Below are 23,483 nucleotides of genomic sequence, written 5' to 3' on the forward strand. Positions count from 1 at the left end.
CATCAGACAAAATTGCCATAGCTGTGGGATTAGTGAGGAGGGAGTCATTGAGCTTCCAGTTGTTGGATCGGGCGTGGAGGGAAGGCAAGGTCAAAATCACCAGCGCAAGGGCATGATCAGATATGGAGGCGCAACCTATGGAGGCAGAGCACAACACGGGGAGATGAAAATGGTCTATAAAGATATTGTCTACCCTGGAATAACAGTAATGAGTCTTGGAAAAGAGTGAATAGTCTCTTATTTTGGGATGGAAAATGGGCCAAGCATCCATAAGTTGTAGATCGTGGAGTCTTTTCTTCACTAAGGATATCTTAAAGGAAGTGGTGGGAAGTATCTAGTACGGGATTCAGGGTCATGTTAAAGTCCCCCGCCAAAACAACTAATCCTTCGGCAAATGTCGCCAATTTGGACAAAGTGTGGGACACAAACGAGGGTTGATTGTGATTTGGGCTATAAATATTAGCTAGTGTGCAGCGGGTGTTGCCTATAGTACCCTTAAGAAAAAGAAAATGACCTTGGTCATGCGTTAGCCTATCTTCGAGTTGGAAAGGGGTGTTTTTATGAAACCCAATGGCAACCCCTTTGGCTTTGTTAGTGGAGGACAGGCTGTAATACCAGGAGGGGTAAAAGAGAGAGCCTAACATTGGTGGAGTGGGTAAGATGGGTTTCTTGGAGGAATGCCACCGAACAGAAGGCTTTTTGCGGAGTTCTCGGAACACCTGGTGGCTTTTCAGGGGAGTGTTCAGGCCCCTTACATTATAGGAGAATATTGTCAAAGCAGCCATTGGGTCATGTGACACCCCCCTCCCCTAGAGATGTACACCCGGACCTGCAAGGCAAGAGAGTGGGGGGGGGGAAGAGGAAGGGGAGAAGAGAAGAGGGAGGTGAAAGAGAAATGAAACAGAGAGAGGAGCATTACAAGAATGCAAAACAAAAGGCAGTCGTGACACTGAGTATGTTCATGCAGCGAACTGCAGTGGTCTCTTAGGGGATGCGGAGACCAGAAGGCGGGACCGCACCTAAGAATAGGTGTGGGCCGTTGAAGACAAGGGCCTCTGGCATCCCCCATACCCAAAAGGAGGAGGGGAAACACAGCGAACGGGGAGATTGTGAAGCTAGGGAGCCCAGAAATTATAATGGGATCAACCATAACAACATAATAACCTCTGGCGGAGGTAAAGACAGGGAAATGTGAGGAGAACAGATCAAAAGACAACCAATAAACTGAGCAATATCATGTAGGAGCAATACTGAATTGCAGGATAGCAAAGACCTGGGTCAGCCGATATTGAGTCATGGAGAAGCGTTGCTAGTTTTCTGGGAGGAGGATGGTGCGGATGTGCGCCTCTTCTTGGAAGGCTTTTTACACCATGGAGAGTCCGGGGGAAATGAAAAAGTGGGGATGCAATCATGCCACCCAGGGAGATACAAGGGGGGAGTCCAAGCTCTTGCAGAAAATTGGGGAGATCCTCGGGGAACCCAAGAACGGCCATTCTTGGTTGCAATAAAGCAGGAAGGGAACCCCCATCTATATGTAAAACTGTCAGCTCTCAATTGCTCAAGGAGAGGTTTTAATGCCCGCCGGCATTCTAGGGTCTCTTTGGAGAGATCCGGGAAGATGTTAAGGGAGGCCCTGTCAAAATCAATGACCTGTGTGCCCCGGAGCTTGGCCATGATGGCATTTTTATCTTCAAAGTAGTGTAACCTGCAGATGACATCCCGGGGGAGCTCCGAGGAGAGATTGTGGGGGCGGAGGGCACAGTGTATGCGATCAAATCGCAGGGTCTCAGTGGCTGGCCTACCCAAAATGGAGTTGAAAATGCCCCGGACTGTGTCCTCCAAATCATTGTCCCTGGCTGCCTCGGGTAACCCCCGAATACGCAAGTTGTTTCTGAGATTGCTGTTTTCTAGATCCTCTAACTTGTAGAGGGCCGCGTGATGCGCTACTGCCAATTGTGTTACCTTCTCCTGAAGTTCTTTATTGGTGCCCTCCTGGGAATCCTGCAGTTTCTCAGTTTCTTCCACCGTGAGAAATGTCTGAGCGGACTGCCGCCATTTCTTTCTTGATAGACCTCTCCAGACTGTGGAACATGCCACTGAGTTCTTGTTTGAGACCGCTGCTGACGGAGGATCATCCAAGTGCTCAGCAGTATAAAGAGGAGGGAGAGCACTCCCGGGGAGATGCTGCATGTGTGGAGGAGGATCTACCCAACCTCGGCGCTCCGGCCTGGCCGCCGCATGCGTAAGGGCTTGCACTTTCTGCGGAAAAGAAGCGCTTTATGGAGCCGGTGCAGTTTTTTTGGAGGTAGAGCCACTCCCAGATCTTTTGCCTGACACAGGGCAAAGATTAGGTGACTTGGAAGGCATTGCCAGAGGGTATGTAGCCAGGTAGCTATCGGAGCTCTGCTTAGGCACGTCTTCTCACCGCCATGTGGAAACCACCCATCAACACCAAGTTATAGTGAACTTACTTTTCTCTATGCATAACTTTTTTTTTTTTTTACATATTGTTATATCATAGTTATACATTATGGTAGACCAAGATCTTACCTTAGCTTTGGAGTTGGAGAAAGATTTTATGAAAAGATGTGTTGGTAAGTGTGAATTGAAATACCGTGGATTTTCTTTGTTTTCTTGCTGTTCTTTGGCGGTGCCTGGAGATTCTATCCAGGGTACTCTGCCAGTTCAGAACGGTTTTGCACCATGTTGGATCTCCATTGCTTTTGATAAGACTTAGTATTTCCAGCATCCATGTTGTACCTAAAGGTTGTTTATGAAGAATATGAACAGTATAATAAATAAGGAAGCAGTTCTGTAAAAATGTTTTCAATTGTGATATTTAAAAGGAATTCTTAGAAATTTTCTGGTGAATCAAGCGAACTCTGAAACCTCAGGTTAACTAATAGACAAAGGTTCACAATATACAGGCTATATCCCTTCATGGTTTTTGACTCTGTAACTGTGGTCTCCAAACATACCTATACATAACTACAAAAGGTATTCCCCAATAAACCTAAGGCTACGTTCACATCTATGCATTTTTAGTGCATTTGCAGATTCACCAAAAATACACGACAATCAATTTAATCCTATTTTCCATGGGTCTCATTCACATCTATGCAATTTCTTGCAATGCAGTTTATGGAAAGGTAGAGGGACTTTTTTCACACAGCACATTGCATTTTTTGGCTCCGTAGATGTAATATAATGTAGTTGCATCAAAAAAAACATGAAAAATGCATGTATATGCACTTTGGTTCGTTTTCTTGCATGAAAACAGACAGCTCCTCTTATCAACATGAACAAAAAATGCAAAACATATTAAAAACGCTCATGAAAAAAATGCAAAACAGGCCAGAAAATATGTCGGAAAAATGCTTCAACCGTACGTGCATAGATCTCATTATGATCTACAAAGCTTTGAAACTTCCTAGTAAGGGTGAAGGTTGTTTAGAGATCCTGTGTTCATGCTAAGTCTTAAGATTTTTTAGACAGAGTGAAAATAAAATATCCAGGTGGCTTCTCAAATAATTGATTTGTATCTATGTATTGTCTTTCAGTAGGGAGGTAGTGTTGAAACCCATGGATTACAACTAGAGGGAAAATATCAATTATTAAGATAGAGCACTGGTATTTTATAACACTGTTATTTCAAATATTGCACTATCATTTTTTCTAGAGGTCACTAGTAATATTTGTATAAGTTTGATGGTTTACATGCTTTATTAAACCTTTAAGTGGTAAAGGTGAGCATGTTATTTATTTTAGTGAAAAAATATACACATTCTAAAAATAAAATATTTTAATATAAAAGAAAGAAGCAGCAAGCCTCTAAAATGTAATACAAATGTTGAATCGAAAAATGTATTAGAAAGCAGACCAAATCAAACATTGGTTTTAGGACCACTGATTTGTATGAGATTCCACTTTGCAGTTATTTCACAACCTCTGCAAGTGATGCAAATCGGTCTAGCCTTTCAGCATTTATCCTACCACACCTGTTGTACAGCTGCCAGCAGCAAAACATAATAGGTCATATGAGGTTATCATCTGACAGTCTTGGCACTCAACCTGTCATGTTTTTTTTCCTCTGATTTGAGCCTGTGAATATTTGCAGCTTATATGTATTGTCAATATCTTTAGTGTGCAATGGTGAGCTGGCATCCTACTTGGGCCTGACAAGTTTTACCCAAAGGCTTCCTCAGGGCGTGGGTGAAGGCCATGTTCGCTAAACAAACTGGCCTTATGTGTTCAGTACCCCAAACCCAATCCCATGCTGCTAGGATGTAAACAAATCAGCCAGGAATCCTGGTGGTGTCATTGACCAAAAATGGCCATGACTGTTTATGGTCAACGGTTACACCCAGAATCCCCTGCAATGTTAACATTACAACAGCACGGGGGATTCTGTCATGTTGCAGTTGTACTGTGATTGGGCAACATCCTCAGGCAGCAGGTCACTGTGGTGGTGGAGAAACATGGTTGGACAGCGGTTTATCCTCCTTGACAATGATCTACATCCATAGATGATGTGATTGACTATGAATTTATCCTTTCAAGATACCCTCCCAATGATTCTTACAAGTCCCAATCACAAATCCTCAAATCTTTTTGGGGGATAGGATATAGGGAAGAGACCCTTGTCTTTTAACATTGTACAGGTACGATAGAGACAAGGCCTCTATGATATAGACCTGGCCTCTCAGGCTGTGAATAAGGGTCTGGTTAGAATAATATTTTTAGAATGTGTAAGGGTCTTGTTAAAATATTAGGGAGAAAACCCACACTGTTTTCCCCCTTTATATGTAAGGGAGAGAGCCGGAAGTGGGAGGAGCAAGCAGCAGCGAGCGAGCAACTGGAGGAGTGTGTGTAGAGGAGAGCGTGGAGGAGAGCCGGGTGACACGTGCGGGGGGAGCCGCACTAGGTCACCAGAAGCCGGCGCGAGTGCAGGGGACCGGGACAGAGAGACCGGAACAGAGAGCGGCGGGACCGGGACTAAGAGCAGCAGGACTGGGACTAAGAGCAGCGGGACCGGGACGTGAAGGACCGGGACTGTAAGCCGCGGCGGTAGACGGCGGAGCGGCGGTGAACGGACACCACACAGTATTGAGGAGGGAGGTTCACGGAAGCAGGGGAGGAGGAGCAGCGGCGACTGGTGAGTATCTCTCTGCAGCTGTGTGACGGTGCTTTGGGACCTGTGACTGACGGACTGACAGACCAACCTGTGACTGACTGACCATAGGGATCTGTGACTGACTGACCTTGCTTGCGACCGTCAACGACTGACAGACTGCTCTGCGACTGACTGACTGCTCTGCGACTAACAGACTGTTCTGCGACTGACAAGACTGTTCTGCGACTGACAAGACTGTTCTGCGACTGACAAGACTGTTCTGCGACCGACCGACGGCGCTCTTGACTGATCGACCGTGAGTATTTTAGAGACTGGTGAGTATCTTAGCGACTAGTGAGCATTTTGCGACTGGTTAGCATCTTGCTAGGGTTAGCATCTTGCGAGTGGTGAGTATATTTGCAACTGGTGTGTATCGGGTGAGTATCTTGCGACTGGTGAGATTCTTTGCGACTGGTGAGTATCTTTGCGACTGGTGAGTATCTTTGCGACTGGTGAGTATCTTGAGACTGGTGAGTATCTTGCGACTGGTGAGTATCCTTGCGACTGGTGAGTATCTTTGCGACTGGTGAGTATCCTTGCGACTGGAGAGTATCTTTGCGACTGGTGAGTATCTTTGCGACTGGTGAGTATCTTGCGACTGGTGAGTATCTTTGCGACTGGTGAGTATCTTTGCGACTGGTGAGTATCTTGCGTCTGTTGGATCTTTGCGACTGGTGAGTATCGTTGCGACTGGTGAGTATCTTGCAACTGGTGAGTATCTTTGCGTCTGTTGGATCTTTGCGACTGGTGAGTATCTTAGTGACTGGTTAGTATATTAGCGACTGGTGAGGACCCCAGGTTAGTACCAGGGAAGTTAGAGGTAGTGTAGGTTAGGAAGAGCAGTTTGTTAATATATCCCCATAGAGTAGTGGGTAATAATGTCCGACAGGATTGCGGATGCCACTCAGTGCACTTCTTGCTGCATGTATGCGTTCCTTGATGAACCATTCGAGGGCGAATACTGCTGTGCAAGATGTGAGCAACTTGTTGCTCTGGTAGACCAGATCCTGGACCTACAGAACACAGTGGCAACACTGCGTGGCATCAACAACCTGGAAAGGAGCTTGGACATTACCTATCAGGCGCTGGTAGGGGCCAGCATAGAGGAGGGAGGAACAGAGGAGACGCAAGCAGCAGAGGTACGCAGCTGGGTGACTGTTAGGAAGGGTAGAGGGAGGAGTGCCAGGGAGGCCAATCCTGAGTTGGTACACCCTAACAAATCTGCCGAGTTGCAGGTTGAGGGGGATATCAGCTCAGGGGTGGCAGTGCTGGAGCATGCGCCCTCCCCCAGCTGCCAGGGGAGGGACGGCTCCAGGAAGAAGGGGGGCGGTAACTCAGGAAAGGTTAGAAAGGTTGTGGTAGTTGGGGACTCAATTATCAAGAGGACAGAGAGGGCAATCTGTAAAAAAGATCTCGTGAACCGAACAGTTTGTTGTTTACCGGGCGCCCGAGTTCGGCACATCGCAGATGTGGCAGACAGATTGATGTGGGGGGCTGGGGATGACCCAGCGGTCATGGTGCATGTGGGCACTAATGACAAAGTTAAAGGTAGGTGGAGGATCCTTAAGAACGATTTCAGGGACTTAGGTAATAGATTGAGGAAAAGGACCTCCAAGGTGGTTTTCTCTGAAATACTGCCTGTACCTTGAGCCACACAAGAGAGGCAGAAGGAGATTAGGGAACTTAACAAGTGGCTGAGGAATTGGTGTAGGAAGGAGGGGTTTGGGTTCCTGGAGAACTGGGCTGACTTCTCAGTCGGCTACCAGCTCTTTAGTAAGGATGGGCTGCACCTTAATGGGGACGATACAGCTCTTTTGGGGAGAAAGATGGCCACCAAGTTGGAGGGGCTTTTAAACTAGGAGACGGGGGGAGGGCTCAGAAGTAGAGTCAGTCAGGAGGGAGCAGAGGACAGAAGGCAGCTGTAGTGTCAGCAGCGACAGTAGGTCCACAATGTCAATTGGCAGGTCTGTGCGGGAAAATCTCAGACCAAACAGGAATAAACATAACCGCCAATTGCGCTTGACTTCCGTAAAAATAAGAGGGGTATATGCTAATGCCAGGAGCCTAGCTAATAAAATGGATGAGTTGGAAATGTTAGTACATGAGGAGGACATAGACCTTGTGGGAAAAACAGAGACTTGGTTCGACCCCGCACATGACTGGCTGGCCAATATCCAAGGGTATTCGGTGTACCGGAAGGACAGGGTAGGAAAAAGAGGGGGAGGGGTATGTCTCTATGTCAAGAACAATATAAAGGTGATAGAAAGGAGTGACATTACGGATGGGATGAGCATGGATTTAGAATCTGTGTGGGTTGAACTCCATAGGGAAGGAGAAAAGGGGAAAGTAATTGTGGGGGTTTGCTATAGGCCACCTAACCAAGGGGAGGAGGTAGAGCTGGAATTTTTAGCACTAATGGGTAAAGTGGCAAAATTGGGATCAGTCATCGTATTGGGGGACTTCAATTATCCCGACATTGACTGGGAAGAGGGGACTGCACACTCACTGAAGGCCCGTCTATTCACGGAAACCTTACTGGATAATTACATGTCACAGTTGGTGGATTCCCCTACCAGAGAAAACGCAGTCCTGGATCTATTGCTCACTAATGACCCAGACATAATCTCGGAGGTAGGAGTCCAGGACAACCTGGGCTCTAGCGATCACAGGATGATCACATTTAGTGTAAATAACAATATAACAAGGCAAGTGGGGAACATAAGAACCCTAAACTTCAGAAGGGCAAACTTTCCAAAATTGTGCTCAATGATGGAAAGGGTAAACTGGGACCAAACCCTGGGATCCCTGACCACAGAGGAAAAATGGTAATGCTTTAGGAACATATTAGGCAAAGGCATCTTGCAGTGCATTCCTATGGGAAATAAATTTAGAAGAGACAAAGCCAAACCTGGCTGGCTAAACTGTAGCGTCAAAAAACTTATTAGGGGGAAAAAATTGGCCTTCGAGAAGTATAAATCAGAGGGCACAGTATCGGCTTTCGAGCAATACAAGGAGGCAAATAAGAAAAGTAAACACGAAATCAAGATGGCTAAAATCAACTTTGAGAGACAAATAGCAGAGGATAGTAAAAAAAACCCAAAGAAATTCTTTAAATATATCAACAGCAAAAAAACTAAGGCAGAGCATATTGCACACATAATTAACAATGATGGGAGGATGGTTACAGAGGACACTGAAAAAGCAACCGTGCTGAATGCTTTTTTCTCGTCAGTCTTTACACAGGAAAAGGAGGGGTACACTGACCATGACTGTATGGTTAGTAGTAATACACAGGACTTGCCACCATGGCTAACAGAGGGGGAAATCAGGGAAAGGCTGGATAAACTTAACACAAACAAATCACCAGGACCGGATGGCATACATCCGAGAGTATTCAAGGAACTCAGTAAAGTTATATCGAGACCACTGTTCCTGATCTTTTCTGACAGTATTAGGACAGGAGATGTACCAGGGGATTGGAAGAAAGCTAACGTGATTCCAATATTCAAAAAGGGCCAGAGGCATATCCCGGGAAATTATAGGCCTGTCAGTTTGACATCAGTGGTATGTAAACTTCTGGAGGGGATGATAAGGGACTATATCGTAGAGTTTGCTAAAGACAACAACATCATCAGCAGTAATCAGCACGGGTTTACAAATGGGCGTTCTTGTCAAACCAATCTCCTAACATTCTACGAGGAGGTGAGCTGTGAGCTAGATAGGGGGAGACCAGTGGATGTGGTGTACTTGGATTTCGCTAAGGCGTTTGATACAGTTCCCCACAAGCGCTTAATTTATAAAATAAGGTCTGCAGGTATCGATAGCAGGGTTTGCTCTTGGATACGGAAATGGCTAAAAAGGCGTGTCCAAAGCGTAGTAATAAACAGCGCATACTCAGACTGGTCTGAGGTGGTAAGCGGGGTCCCCCAGGGCTCAGTCTTGGGACCAACCTTGTTCAATTTATTCATAAACAGCATTGAGGTCGGGATCAGTAGTTCGATATCAGTTTTTGCAGATGACACAAAATTGGGCAGGGCAATAACTTCACAACATGAAGCAGATATCCTACAGAATGACCTGGACAAAATAACGGAGTGGGCAACGACATGGCAAATGAGGTTTAACGTGGAGAAGTGTAAGGTTTTGCACTTGGGGACTAAAAACATAAAAACACAATACACGTTAGGAGGGGAGCCCTTGGGGGAATCAAAAATGGAGAAGGATCTGGGAGTCTTGGTTGATGATAGATTAGGAAACAGCATGCAATGTCAAGCGGCAGCTGCCAAAGCCAGCAGAACATTAGCATGCATAAAGAAAGGGATGCATTCCAGAGATAAGACTATAATCCTTCCACTTTATAAAACTCTGGTCCGACCGCATCTGGAGTATTCCGTCCAGTTCTGGTCGCCAGTCCTCAGGAGGGATGTGTTGGAGCTGGAGAGAGTCCAGAGAAGGGCAACTAAACTAATTAGGGGATTGGAGGACCTTGACTATGAAGAGCGTCTGCAATCGCTCGATTTATTCTCCCTGGAGAAGAGACGTCTGAGGGGGGACATGATAGCAATTTATAAATATCTTAATGGGGATCCCAGCTTAGAAAAAAAGCTGTTCATTCGAAGGGATTGCATGAGGACTCGAGGGCATACAATGCGATTAGAGGAGAAGCGTTTTAACCTCAGGCAACGCGGGGGGTTCTTTACTGTTAGGGCAACAAGATTGTGGAATTCTCTACCACAAGAGGTGGTTTCTGCGGGTAGTATGGTGGCTTTCAAAAGACTCTTAGACTTACATCTCAAGGATCAGAACATTCAGGGGTATGTGAGATGATTACAGCCACACACACCTACACAGGTTGAACTAGATGGACTATTGTCTTTATTCAACCTCACCTACTATGTAACTATGTAACTATGTAAAGGATTTGTGTATTTTCAGTGTTATGTGTTCAAGACATTCCTTTGCCTTTTAAAGCTGAATTCCGGGATAAGTGATTATGGTTTAAATAAATGAAATACAAGATCCACATGTATTCTTACTTGAATCCTGGGGTGCTTTGTGTATTTTCTATATCTGTGCAGTAATCCAGTGTGATACTTTTCCTTTGTGTGAAATTATCCTGTAATCAGGACCAGTCACTCCTACTCTCCTCTTGTGCAAAGTGACTGGTCTTGCACCCACCCACTCTTGCAGTTTTCTGCAGGCAGCTAGTAGTGGTTGGGCCCATGTGGACCTTTCCAAGGCTTGGCTCTCTGCACAGACTATGTACAGCACAGTGATGAGTTCAGCGCTGATTTTACAAGGTCAAATCTGGGTTTGCAACGGCATTTGCTGCAAACAAAGTGTATTTCTATCCTTTGGGGATATTTAAAGCCGATCTTCAGGTGTTAGTGAACTTCAAATGGTTTGTTTGGACCAATCTGGTACAAATAAACTACATACAGTATACAGCACTGTGTTCTGGCAGTGGTATGGGGACTTCAGATCAGTCTTCAGACTTCTGGAACAAAATTTAGTCGAACTGTTCAACCATTCTGAGGAAGCTTTGTATTTTCTGAATGACTTGATTTTGTTCCAGGAGTGGGATGTTAAATCTCCATCCTGCTGCCAAAACACAGAGCTGTATATTGTATGTAGCTGGTGCTACATACAGTTTATAGAGCTCTCACAGCTGCTGCATCTGTTAGTGAACAAATTTGTTCATTTAGACCAGCTTGGTCTAAATGACCATTTAAAGTTCACTAAAACCTGGAGATCAACTTTAAAGTAAAAGGTTTTGTGCCCAGAGTTCAGCTTTAAGACTGAGTTATCACAGACATTTGTACACAGACCCTCAGCCTAACATCAATAGTTTGTAAATTATTGGAGGGGATTATAGGGGACCATATCCAAGAATTTTCTGATAAAAATATAAAAAAATATATATTCTTGCCAGACCAACCTTTTTAACATTCTATAAGGAGGTGAGCTATAATTTGGATAGAGGAAGGCCTGTGGATGTGATGTATCTGCACTTAGGCCAAAGCATTTGATATGGTACCCCATAAACGCTTCATTTACAAATTGAGGTCTGTTGGCATGGACGTTAGTGTATGTACCTGGATAGAAAACTGTGACTGTATAAAATAAACTTACAGTGCTGTTCTAAGTGCCAAGTCAAAAAAATGTTCAGTGACTCATTACTATCTGGTACCGGCATTCTAGTAGCCCACTCCACCAAGCAACAACAAGCAGGACACTGGCTACCAGGTAACAGCCCAGCTATGGGATTGTGAAATGTGGCTTTTGCCTTGTTGGCCATGCCCCTCTGTTGCATTTCACCCCACCCACTAAGTATAGTCATAGAGGTGAGAGTGTAATACTATGTATTAGGGATGCACCGAAATGAAATTCTTGGCCGAAGCCGAAGCCGAATAATAATGAAATGCTTGGCCGAAGGCCGAAGGCCGAATACCGAACGCGGTGTTTCGCATTTTTTAACATAAAATATGCCCATTAGCGTGCCCCTTAACATAAAATATGCCCATCAGAGTGCCCCTTAACATAAAATATGCTCATCAGCATGTCACTTAGCATAAAATAAGGGGCACGCTGATGGGCACATTTTATGTTAGGGGGCACTCTGATGGGCACATTTTATGTTAGGGGGCACGCTGATGGGCACATTTTATGTTAGGGGGCACTCTGATGGGCAAAACAAAACATTTAAATCAGCGTTGCTCTTAACATAAAATGTGCCCATTAGCGTGCCCCTTAACATAAAATATGCTCATCAGAGTGCCCCTTAACATAAAATATGCTCATCAGCATGTCCCTTAGCATAAAATAAGGGGCACGCTGATGGCCACATTTTATGTCAAGGGAGCACTCTGTTGGGCACATTTTTTTTCTTTTTTTTTTTTAAGGGGCACTTTATAGGGCACTCTAATGTAATGAGCATGGCAAGTGGCAACAACATATGGCAGTCTGCACACTAATGCTTGTGCAGCTACCGTATTCTCCCCCAAATGTGCTCAGCTCCACATACCTGAACTGCAGCCAGGTCGGAGCCAAAAGCCGCGAACAGGGGGGCGGGGCGTGCACATAGTGTCACGCTGGCTGGACCTAGTGTGAAGGAGCCGCAGTCAGGAGCAGGGGGCGGGACGCGCGTGACGTCACACCCCCTACTCGCGGCCGGACAGGACACCGGCGGCGTGTGAGAAGGGAGCCGGGAGCCGCAATGAGGAAGGGGAGCGGTCCGGGCAGAAGCTGACATTGTTCGGCACAAAATTATTCGGCCTTTTGACTTATTCGGCCGAACACCGAAAGCGCTATTTTCTCTATTTTCGGCCGAATAATGTTCGGCCGCCGAATATTCGGTGCATCCCTACTATGTATGGGATTTATGTATCATGAGCTAACAAAGTGATTAACTAATACAAATCAGACAAAACACATGCAGTGCAAATGTGGGTTTACAATAAGATGATGCCAGCTAGGTAACCAAGGAGCTCCTAAAGGCAGCTGGAAATGAAGAAAATGCTGTTTTAACCCCATAAAAACATGTATTTATTTATTATTACTAAAATCATAAAAAACATCAATGTTCCCAATGGGAGAACAAAATAAAGAAAAAAAAAACATATGTATCAAAAGTGCATTGAAGCACAAAAAAGGAGTGAAGCACAAAAAAAGACTGAGCAGACCAAAAGAGAAGGAGGAGGGGACAGGGACAATGGAAGTAAAAAAAAAACTGAAGGGAAGGAAAAGTAAAAGTTGGTGCTTTCTACTGTCTCATAACACGGCTGTTCCCTGGTGTGCAACGTCTTACTTGTTACATAGTTACATAGTTAGTCAGGTTGAAAAAAGACACAAGTCCATCTAGCTCAACCAAAAAAAAAAAAAAAGAAAACACAACCATATAACCTCATATACACAATCCTATACCCACAGTTGATCTAGAGGAAGGCAAAAACCCCAGCATAGCATGATCCAATTTGCTACAACAGCAGAAAAAAATCCTTCCTGATCCCCTGAGAGGCAATTAGATATTCCCTGGATCAACTTTACCTTTAAATGTTAATACCCAGTTATCACCTAGGAAATAATTCAGGCATTTTCTAAAGCAATCTACTGAGATGGCCAGAACCCCCTCTGGGGAAAGTCTATTCCACGTTTTCACAGCTCTTATTGTGAAGAAACCTTACCGTATTTCGAGACAAATCTCTTTTTCTCTAGACGTATAGAGTGCTTCCTTGCCCTCTGTGATGACCTTAAAGTGAATAACTTTTTGAGATCTGGTGCCCAAAACTGAACTGCATATTCCAGGTTAGGTCTTAATAAGTTTTGGACTTTTATTATGAATTAGAAATATTTGTGCACATATAATTTATTTGCAAACGCTGTGTTTTTTCTGTTTTTCAATTTTGTCTAAGTTTTTACTTGGTGAACAGCAGCTGCATTACACTCTTACATTCACATTGATATTTGATATTGCATCCATTTAGCGCGGGTTTTAAATCACTAATTCACAGATCGGACCCCTAACTGACATTTTTGACACTTTTGGGGCTAAAAATATGCACTGTTACTGTAATAATGACACTGGCAGGGAAGGGGTTAACACTATGAGTGATCAAGGGGTTAAATGTGAGCCTAGGGAAGTGATTCTAACTGTGAGGGGGCGTGCCTTCTGAAATGACCATAGAGACATGTGATCCTATATAGAAGGATCACATGAACTCTGTGATCATTTCAGGGAGAAGGACGGTCAGCTGTGTTTACAACAGCTGACTTTCCTTCTCTCTCAGTGGGAAATGATTGCCTAATTGGAGCCGCCTGACACACGCATCGGCTTCCCCACTGACAAGAGGGGGTGGGAGCGCACCACCGGCGGCGCACGCTTGCCCCTTAGCCTCCTGAGAGCGAGCGACATAGACCTACGTCGCTTTGCCCAGGAGCGGCTGCCTGCCGCAGCAAATCTGTGATGGGCGGTCGTTAAGTGGTTAAGGAAATTGGACAAGAAATGGTTTAACCTTAAACTGCATAAGGGATTCTTTACTGTCAGAGAGGCAAGGATGTAAAATTCTATTCCACAGTTGGTGGTGTCAGTGGGGAGTGTTGATAATTTTATTACACTGTTAGATGTGTTTCTTAGCTAATGCAACATACATGAATATGGGAAATGGTAGTGACATAAACACATTCATATACACACAGGTTGAACTGTATGGACTTTATTTAACCTTTGTTTTTATTCAACCTTCCCAACTATGTAACTGTGACATTAGGTCCCTATATTTAGATCTAGATTCTAGAACACACTGTCAGTGCCTGCACTAACATAACAAATCAAGGTGTGTGATAAATTATACCATGACATTTTCTTCATGTAACTGCAAATTTACAATGTCAACATTTCATCCAAGCAAAATGATCATGAAAAAATATGAAAGTGGTCTCTGCTGAACTTGTCTAACAGCATTTCTCCAGCAGCAGAATCGCTGAAATCAGCTCGACTTCTGATTATCACTTGCAAAGATCACTTTGCCACTGTCTGAACATTTGTGGAAAACAGTGAAACGGTGGAAACAAACATAAGTACCCTCTAACAAGAAGTCGGATCACAGAAGAAAAAAAAAAGAATTTGGAAATTTGAGCGCTGAGAAGTTATTTTCTGGATTAATACATATTTCAATAGAATACATTTTTTAAACCAGAGTTTGGTGTCACTTTAAGTCACCAAGCATTTACTTTACAGCATTTTCCAAAGGGATTCTGTAAAGGCAGCCCCACACTTCTTCCATGACTTAGCCACTTTTAACCAATGAATGTCTTCTTAGGGCACTTTCACACGGGCGTTCCTTTTTTTTTTGCCCGATCAGGTCCTTTTTTTTTTTTTGGAACGGACACGGATGACACTTATATCATCCGGTCCGTATGTCCGTTTTTCATCCCATCCGTTTGCGGATGAAAAACTGACATAATGCATGTCTATGTAAATACGGATGTCAGCAGATGACACCACTGACATCCGTTTTTGCGTCCGTTCCGTTTTTTGAAAGGAAGAAAAAATAGGGTTCTCCTCCGTTCAAAAAAACTGAACTGGACTGAACTGACAAAAAACGGATGTCAGCAGATGATCATCCGATGACATCCGTATTTACATAGAGATACATTATGTCCGTTTTTCATCCGCAAACGGATGGGATGAAAAACGGACATACGGAACGCCCGTGTGAAAGAGCCCTAAGTTTCAGTTTGTTTCAGTTCCTACAAATTAGTTTTTCTTGTGCACTTTTTGCAGTTTATTAGCCTAAGCCAGTTTATTAGGTACCTGATTTGGGATAGGTGACATTAAACACATCATCGTCTCTAACTTGAAACTCATTCTCCAAAAAACTGAGATCTTCTACCGTTGATGACACACGTGGAAAGAATGTCCCCTTGTAGTTAAAGTATTGTCTATCCATCTCTGTACCTTTTTAAAGAAAGGGGATATCATTAATATGTTTGATAAAAAAAAAAAACTTTGCTATTACATACCATGCACACACTGCAAAACATTTAAAAGGTACTTCTTGCCATGATTAAGACATTTATAGAAGGCTAAAACATGTTTAATGTAGAAAACAAATACTGTACATAATTCTATAGACAGTATTTCATGTTTTTTTCCATAGCTTCTAAAATAATGTAGCACCCCGTCCTAAACAGGGCTACTATCTAAATTTAGTTATGATACGTGGCAGTCATCCCTGACCGATTTATAGTCAACTTGTTAATTTGTTTTCCTCTAAACTAAGTGAAGCTGTGGTTTCTCTCCATTGCCAGTAGGTTTCACTGGTACCTCTGGCAAAAGTGTGAGAAGCTACAGGAAAATGCCACTATTGCATGCTGGGAGGTATGGGGGGGGGGTATAAATATTTGTAGAGGGCCAGGTCATCCCTCTCTCTTCCCCCACAGCCTGCAGCCTGGGGAGGATGTATGTGATTAGGCTGCTTCTTTAGGCCTGTCTGCCTGAAGTGGCCGTTATGTGACTGCGTTTGGAAATGTCCCTGTCTGGATGCAGGATTGAGTCCTGGTTGGTGCTGGTTGACTTTCCTGAAGAATACTGGACATAAAATGGAGTTCCCATTGGTGCTGGTTGACACTTCAGAGGAGAAGATATGATTACTTTTGGAGACTGCTGCTATTATTATAAACTGTCAAAGATGAACAGCACCCAGGACCCTCAGTAGTGATGAGCCAACCACCCCCCTGTTCAGTTCGTACCAGAACACTGCGAACAGGGGAAAAGTTTGTTTGTTCGAATAAACTAACCCCATTGAAGTCTATGGGACTCGAACGTCACAAATCAAACGGCCTCATTTTGAAGGCTTAAATACAAGTTATTGCCCAAAAAAAGTGTATGGGGGTCCGGGTACTGACCTGGGTAACATGTAGCAATGCAAATTTTTAAAAAAAAAACTATAATTTTTAAAGGAGCAGGGGTTTACTAATTTTAAAGAGGCTTAAAGTGAAACTATAAAAATGAAAAATTCCTTCAAATATCGTGCCTGGGGGGGGGGGTCCCCTTAAGGTGCCTGTAAAGTACTGCATCTGTACGATGTATGTAGCCTGCTGCAGCAATACTGACATTTCTAAAGCAAAAAATTTCATATACAAATATACATACAAATTTTAAATCGCATGTACTTGTCATACAGGTGCAGAAAAATTGGGCCTTGGTTGTTGGTGGTGCCTGAACACAGCAACCCCTCGCAGTTACTCTTGCTGGGCGCAGGAATGGGCCCTGCTGCTAAAAATTCCATACAAATTTCGAAATGGCATGTACTTGTCATACAGGTGCAGAAAAATTGGGCCTTGGTTGTTGGTGGTACCTGAACACCGCAACCCCTCACAGTTACTCTAACTGGGCGCAGGAACGGGCCCTGCTGGTAAAAATTCCATACAAATTTTTGAAATCGCATGTACTTGTCATAGAAGTGCAGAAAATTGGGCCTTGGTTGTTGGTGGTGCCTGAACACCGCAACCCCTCGCAGTTACTCTTGCTGGGCGCAGGAACGGGCCCTGCTGGTAAAAATTGCATCCAAATTTTAAATCACATGTACTTGTTATATAATTATTTTAAGATGCCTTATTTTTACTACATCCCCTAGGTCCATAAGGACCCAAGGTGTCCACCCAGGAGACCTATTGTGGCCGGCATGGAAGGGATCACCAGTAAAGTGTCCCAATATGTGGACATCTTTTTACAGCCACTGGTGACGTCCCTGCCAGCCTATATTAGAGATTCCTCTCAGGTACTTGACACCTTGGTAAAATATAAGTGGGAAGCCGACTATTTGTGGTTATCCTTAGATGTATGTTCTCTATACACATCTATTCTACATGAGGGTGAGTTAAGAGCAGTGGAACACTTCCTGTCAGAAACAGAGTACATGCACCCACTCCAATCTGAATTTATATGTCTATGTACTAAATTTGCGTTGGAAAGAAATTACTTCCAGTTTGATGGCTCATTTTATAGACAAGTAGCTGGCACAGCTATGGGTGCACAATTTGCACCCAGCTATGCCAACTTGTTTATGGGTTTCTCGGAGAAGTATCACATCTGGACCCAGAACCCATTTGCCACGCACCTTGTTTATTATGGGCGTTACATTGACGATGTGCTTATGATATGGGATGGTGACCTCAATTCAGTTTCTGAATTTGTGGCCTATTATAATTCCAATCCCTATGGCATAAGTTTTACGCATGTAGTCGACGCGCATGTTTTGTTTTTTTTGCATCTGGAGTTGTCCTGTGATGTTGAAGGTGTAATGGTTAAGGAACCTCAATCAAGTTCAAAATAGATTTCTTGCTGCTGGATCTGATTAAATAGGTAATTAGAGTGCATGCACATGGATATCATAGACTGACACACATTGTTCAGGTAAATGATACTACTTTTATTTCTAATGGACAGTATATTATATAGTTAGTAGGCGGTGTCATATGTTAGTACGTCACAAGCATAATATTAGCATAATACTGATTATTTGCAGCTTTCTGATTAGTCAGGTCTGTTATAAGGTGGTTCCTTTCGAGTTCAGGAATGTTATCTTCTTTTGAAGGCACTGTGCCAAGGCTCAATCTTTCTTTTCATGTTCCATCTCGGTGGGCGGGGTGGGAGATATCTAGTAACGGCCATTTTGAGTAAGGACGACAGAGGAAAAATATATATACATGTAGAGAAGAATACACATAGAAAAATAGACATTTTGCTTAATTCACAAGTGTTCATCACATTCCTTCACAAAGGTAATATTACCTCTAGGACACACTTTAAGGAGACAGCTGGTAACTCATACTTACAGTGCCTTGCAAAGAATTCAGCCCCCTTGAACTTTGCAACCTTTTGCCACATTTCGGGCTTCAAACATAAAGATATAAAACTGTAATTTTTTTGTGAACAATCGACAACAAGTAGGACACAATCATGAAGTGGAACGAAATTTATTGGATATTTCAAACGTTTTTTAACAAATAAAAAACTGAAAAATTGGGCGTGCAAAATTATTCAGCCCCCCTTAAGTTAATACTTTGTAGCGCCACCTTTTGCTGCGATTACAGCTGTAAGTCGCTTGGGGTATGTCTCTATCAGTTTTGCACATCAAGAGACTGAAATTTTTGCCCATTCCTCCTTGCAAAACAGCTCAAGCTCAGTGAGGTTGGATGGAGAGCCTTTGTGAACAGCAGTTTTCAGTTCATTCCACAGATTCTTGATTGGATTCAGGTCTGGACTTTGACTTGGCCATTCTAACACCTGGATATGTTTATTTGTGAACCATTCCATTGTAGATTTTGCTTTATGTTTTGGATCATTGTCTTGTTGGTAGACAAATCTCTGTCCCAGTCTCAGGTCTTTTGCAGACTCCATCAGGTTTTCTTCCAGAATGGTCCTGTATTTGGCTCCATCCATCTTCCGATCAATTTTAACCATCTTCCCTGTCCCTGCTGAAGAAAAGCATCCCCAAACCATGATGCTGCCACCACCATGTTTGACAGTGGGGACGGTATGTTCAGGGTGATGAGCTGTGTTGCTTTTACGCCAAACATAACGTTTTGCATTGTTGACAAAAAGTTGGATTTTGGTTTCATCTGACCAGAGCACCTTCTTCCACATGTTTGGTGTGTCTCCCAGGTGGCTTGTGGCAAACTTTAAACAACACTTTTTATGGCTGTCTTTAAGAAATGGCTTTCTTCTTGCCACTCTTCCATAAAGGCCAGATTTGTGCAGTATATGACTTATTGTTGTCCTATGGACAGAGTCTCCCACCTCAGCTGTAGATCTCTGCAGTTCATCCAGAGTGATCATGGGCCTCTTGGCTGCATCTCTGATCAGTCTTCTCCTTGTATGAGCTGAAAGTTTAGAGGGACGGCCAGGTCTTCGTAGATTTGCAGTGGTCTGATACTCCTTCCATTTCAATATTATCGCTTGCACAGTGCTCCTTGGGATGTTTAAAGCTTGGGAAATCTTTTTGTATCCAAATCCGGCTTTAAACTTCTCCACAACAGTATCTCAGACCTGCCTGGTGTGTTCCTTGTTCTTCATGACTCTCTCTGCTCTTTAAACGGACCTCTGAGACTATCACAGTGCAGGTGCATTTATACAGAGACTTAATTACACACAGGTGGATTCTATTTATCATCATTAGTCATTTAGGTCAACATTGGATCATTCAGAGATCCTCACTGAACTTCTGGAGAGAGTTTGCTGCACTGAAAGTAAAGGGGCTGAATAATTTTGCACGCCCAATTTTTCCGTTTTTTATTTAACAAAGTTTGAAATATCCAATAAATTTCGTTCCACTTCATGATTGTGTCCCACTTGTTGTTGATTCTTCACAAACAATTACAGTTTTATATCTTTATGTTTGAAGCCTGAAATGTGGCAAAAGGTCGCAAAGTTCAAGGGGGGAGAATACTTTCGCAAGGCACTGTACATCAAAAAAGTTGCCGAAGTGGAAGGAGAATATACCTCACAGCCAGTTCTGAAGATTACGCAGGAATTGTATGGATACCTAAGAGTATCTGTTGCAGGCAGACATACTTAAGAAAATGTTCCTAGAAAAGGGTTACCATGAGGAACACATTAATGAGGCCATTGAAAGGTATAGGGTAGGTGGTGGTAGTAGGAGGACTGAGGGTAAGGGTGAAGAACATTGTAATGTCCTGTTCATTACCAAGTTTAGTAATCAACATTGGGCTGTCAAGAGAGCCATTCAAAAACATTGGCCTATCTTAGTGCAAGATTCAGCCCTATGTAGAGTACTTACAAAAAAAACCCAAGGGGGGTCTTTAAGCGGGCAAGGAATGTTAGAAATCTTGTGGCACCTAGCCAAATTCAAAATAAAAAACAGCAGTCAGTGAAGAATATCCCCCAGTTTTTGAACATGGTAGGTTCCTTTAGATGTAGACTCAGGAGGTGTATGGCCTGTATTTTTATGCACCATGGGAAAAAGAACTTTACCAACAAAGATGGGTGGGTATTTAACATCCAACAATTTATTTGCTGTAGCACCCAATTTGTTGTGTATGGGCTTAGGTGCCCATGTGGGCTGTTCTACGTGGGTAGAACAGTCAGGGCCATGAGAACCAGGTTTGGCGAGCATCGCTGGCTTATAGAACAAAAGAAGGATAAGCACAGTGTCCCTCGTCATTTTTGCCAAGTACATGGGTGCAGTACGGAGGGACTGGAGTTGTTCGGCATTGAGGCCATCCCTATGACATTGTCGGAGGGCGAAAGGTTTTTACGTTTATGTATGCGTGAAACCTATTGGATCTTTCCGCTTAACTCCATGTCGCCCGAGGGCCTGAATGAGGAGTTGGAGGTAGGCACTCTTTTTTAGTTATATGTATGTGTGGGTGTGACTCAGTGTATGTATGTGGGTGTGCACTGAGATACATGTTTTCATTTACAATTTATTTGAGGATGGTTAATTTATCTGGCATTTTTGGGGTAGGGTTCCCCCCCTCCCCCTCCCTTTTTATATTTATTTTTATTTTCATTTTTTATTTTTATTATTATTTTTGTTTTTATTATTTTCATTTTATTGTATTTTATTTTATCTTTAACAGTGTATAAGTTGTAATATTGTAATGATCATTTTGATAAAATTTATATATTTTATTTTATATATATGTTTTATACATATATTTTCTGATATATATTGTTAGTAATTGTTCATATATGGTTGTATATTTTTGCTCCTACTGGTTGCCCCTGATAATTATCTATTGTGTTAGTTTCCCTTTAAGTGTATATTAGGGGAGGGGCCGTCACATTTGTATATAGGTGTGAGGGCACCAGTTAGGGGGGGTGAGACCTGAAGAAGGAGGCCACGCCTCCAAAACACGTTGTCCGTAGCAACCACATTTGCGTCATGTCAGGGGACCTGACTGGGGATCTCCCCTCTGTGTACCCACACCAGTGGATTCACTCCTTCCTTGTGTGTGCGGCGACAGCTGAACTGGGCGCAGGCGCACTACACACAGCTCCCTCGAGGAGGAAGGATTACTCCGGATGTCAGGGGTTAGGAGGCTGCTAGCAAGTGCAGGACGAGCGGCTGGCTGGCGGGACCTAGAGGAGAGTTTCTGCCAATGGAACATCAAGGATTCCATTGCTCTGCATGAACTTTTAAAACGCTTGTGAGTAACATTTTATGTCTTTGTTCATCTTCAATAAAACGGCGTTATGCTAGGGCGGTTTTGCGCTCTGTCCTTTTGTTTTCTATACAGTTTCTTTTTGCCATATCCCAATGGAGGGTTAGGAGAGCTGCCACGCCACACCATATAATTGTCACCGTCAGCTACATTTCATAGGTTTCCCCAGCCTGGAAACTGAAGTTCAGGATCTGCGCATGGACTGGTAAAGTTTTTCTGTGCAGAAAAATTGGGCCTTGGTTGTTGGTGGTGCCTGAACACCACAGCCGCTCGCAGTTACTCTTGCTGGGCGCTGGAATGGGCCCTGCTGCTAAAAATTCCATACAAATTTGAAATCGCATGTACTTGTCATACAGATGCAGAAAAATTGGGCCTTGGTTGTTAGTGTTGAATGAACACAGCAACCCCTCACAGTTACTCTTTCTGGGTGCAGGAACGGGCACTGCTGGTAAAAATTCCATACAAAATTTAAATCGCATGTACTTTTCATACAGGTGCAGAAAAATTGGGCCTTGGTTGTTGGTGGTGCCTGAACATCGCAACCCATCGCTGTTACTCTTGCTGGGCGCAGGAAGGGGCCCTGCTGGTAAAACTTCCATACCAATTTGAAATTGGCAAAGAACAAGTGTTGTATGTGTTCTTATCAGTGATCAAGTTGGGTTGCTGTGCTGTCATCTGACCTGGCCAGTGTTGGGTGTCGGCTATGCAAACCTGCTGAAGGGATGGGGACCTGGAAGATTAGTATCGGCAGGAACTGAAACTGAAATTGGGCCTTTGGTGTTGGTGGTGCCTGAACACAGTAACCCCCTCACAGTTACTCTTGCTGGGCACAGGGACAGGGCCTGCTATTAAAAATTACATACAAAATTTAAATCGTATGCACCTATCATACATGTGCAGAAAAATTAGACCTTGGGGGTTGGTGGTGACCTAAACCAAAAACATTGTTGGAAGCTAGCAGAATCAATGATGAGGAATAGGATAGGCAGCATATGCAGTCTTCAAGGGATGACAGACCCTAGCAAATTCAATCAGTTACATCAGCATCAGGGGCTTGATAGTTGCTGTTGATCCAGGACTAATTCATTTTGATAAAAGTCAGCTGGTCAACAGAGTCTGTGCACTCTTTTGTCTGTCACAACACCTCCAGCAGCACTGAATGTCCGTTCGGAAAGCACGCTGGAAGCAGAACAGGCCAGTAGCTCCATTGCATAATGAGCAAGATCTGGCCAGTGGTCCATCCTCAAGACCCAGTAACCCAGTGAATGCTCACTTGGAAAGGTCTCCAAGTCTGCTCTTGCCCCTAGATAATCATGCACCATATGATGGAGACGCTGCCGATTGCTGCTTAAACAGCCCTTGGTGCTGCTGAGGACTAAAGAACTGTTTAAAGGCATCGGTTAGCCGGTCGCCTTCTCCACCGCTCCTCCTTTGGCTGAACGATGCCTCAGGAACACGTCCAGAGAATTTTAACCTACCGGTGTCTGGAAAGATGGTACACAAATTTTTAAGGCCTCCTCAAGATATTTCATCCTCTGCTCCCTCTGCGAAGGCAGGATGAGCTCTGCAACTTTACCCTTGTAACGTGGATCAAGAAGGGTTGCCAACCAGTAATTATCCC

At 43.7% G+C, this 23,483-nt stretch overlaps 1 pseudogene across 1 annotated transcript in view; it reads right to left on the reverse strand.

Moving 5' to 3' along the window:
* LOC309568902 (sulfotransferase 2B1-like) overlaps positions 1-23,483 on the reverse strand; it is a 114,215-nt pseudogene that overhangs the window by 44,233 nt on the left and 46,499 nt on the right. Inside the window, exons 2-3 of the transcript XR_014226127.1 lie at positions 15,486-15,629; positions 2,551-2,760 (exon numbers count right to left, since the gene is read on the reverse strand). The product of XR_014226127.1 is annotated as a sulfotransferase 2B1-like (transcript). The remainder of the gene's footprint in view (positions 1-2,550; positions 2,761-15,485; positions 15,630-23,483) is intronic.

The sequence above is a fragment of the Pelophylax lessonae genome (genome assembly GCF_965119305.1).
Source record: "Pelophylax lessonae genome assembly, chromosome: 12".
Lineage (NCBI taxonomy): Eukaryota > Metazoa > Chordata > Amphibia > Anura > Ranidae > Pelophylax > Pelophylax lessonae.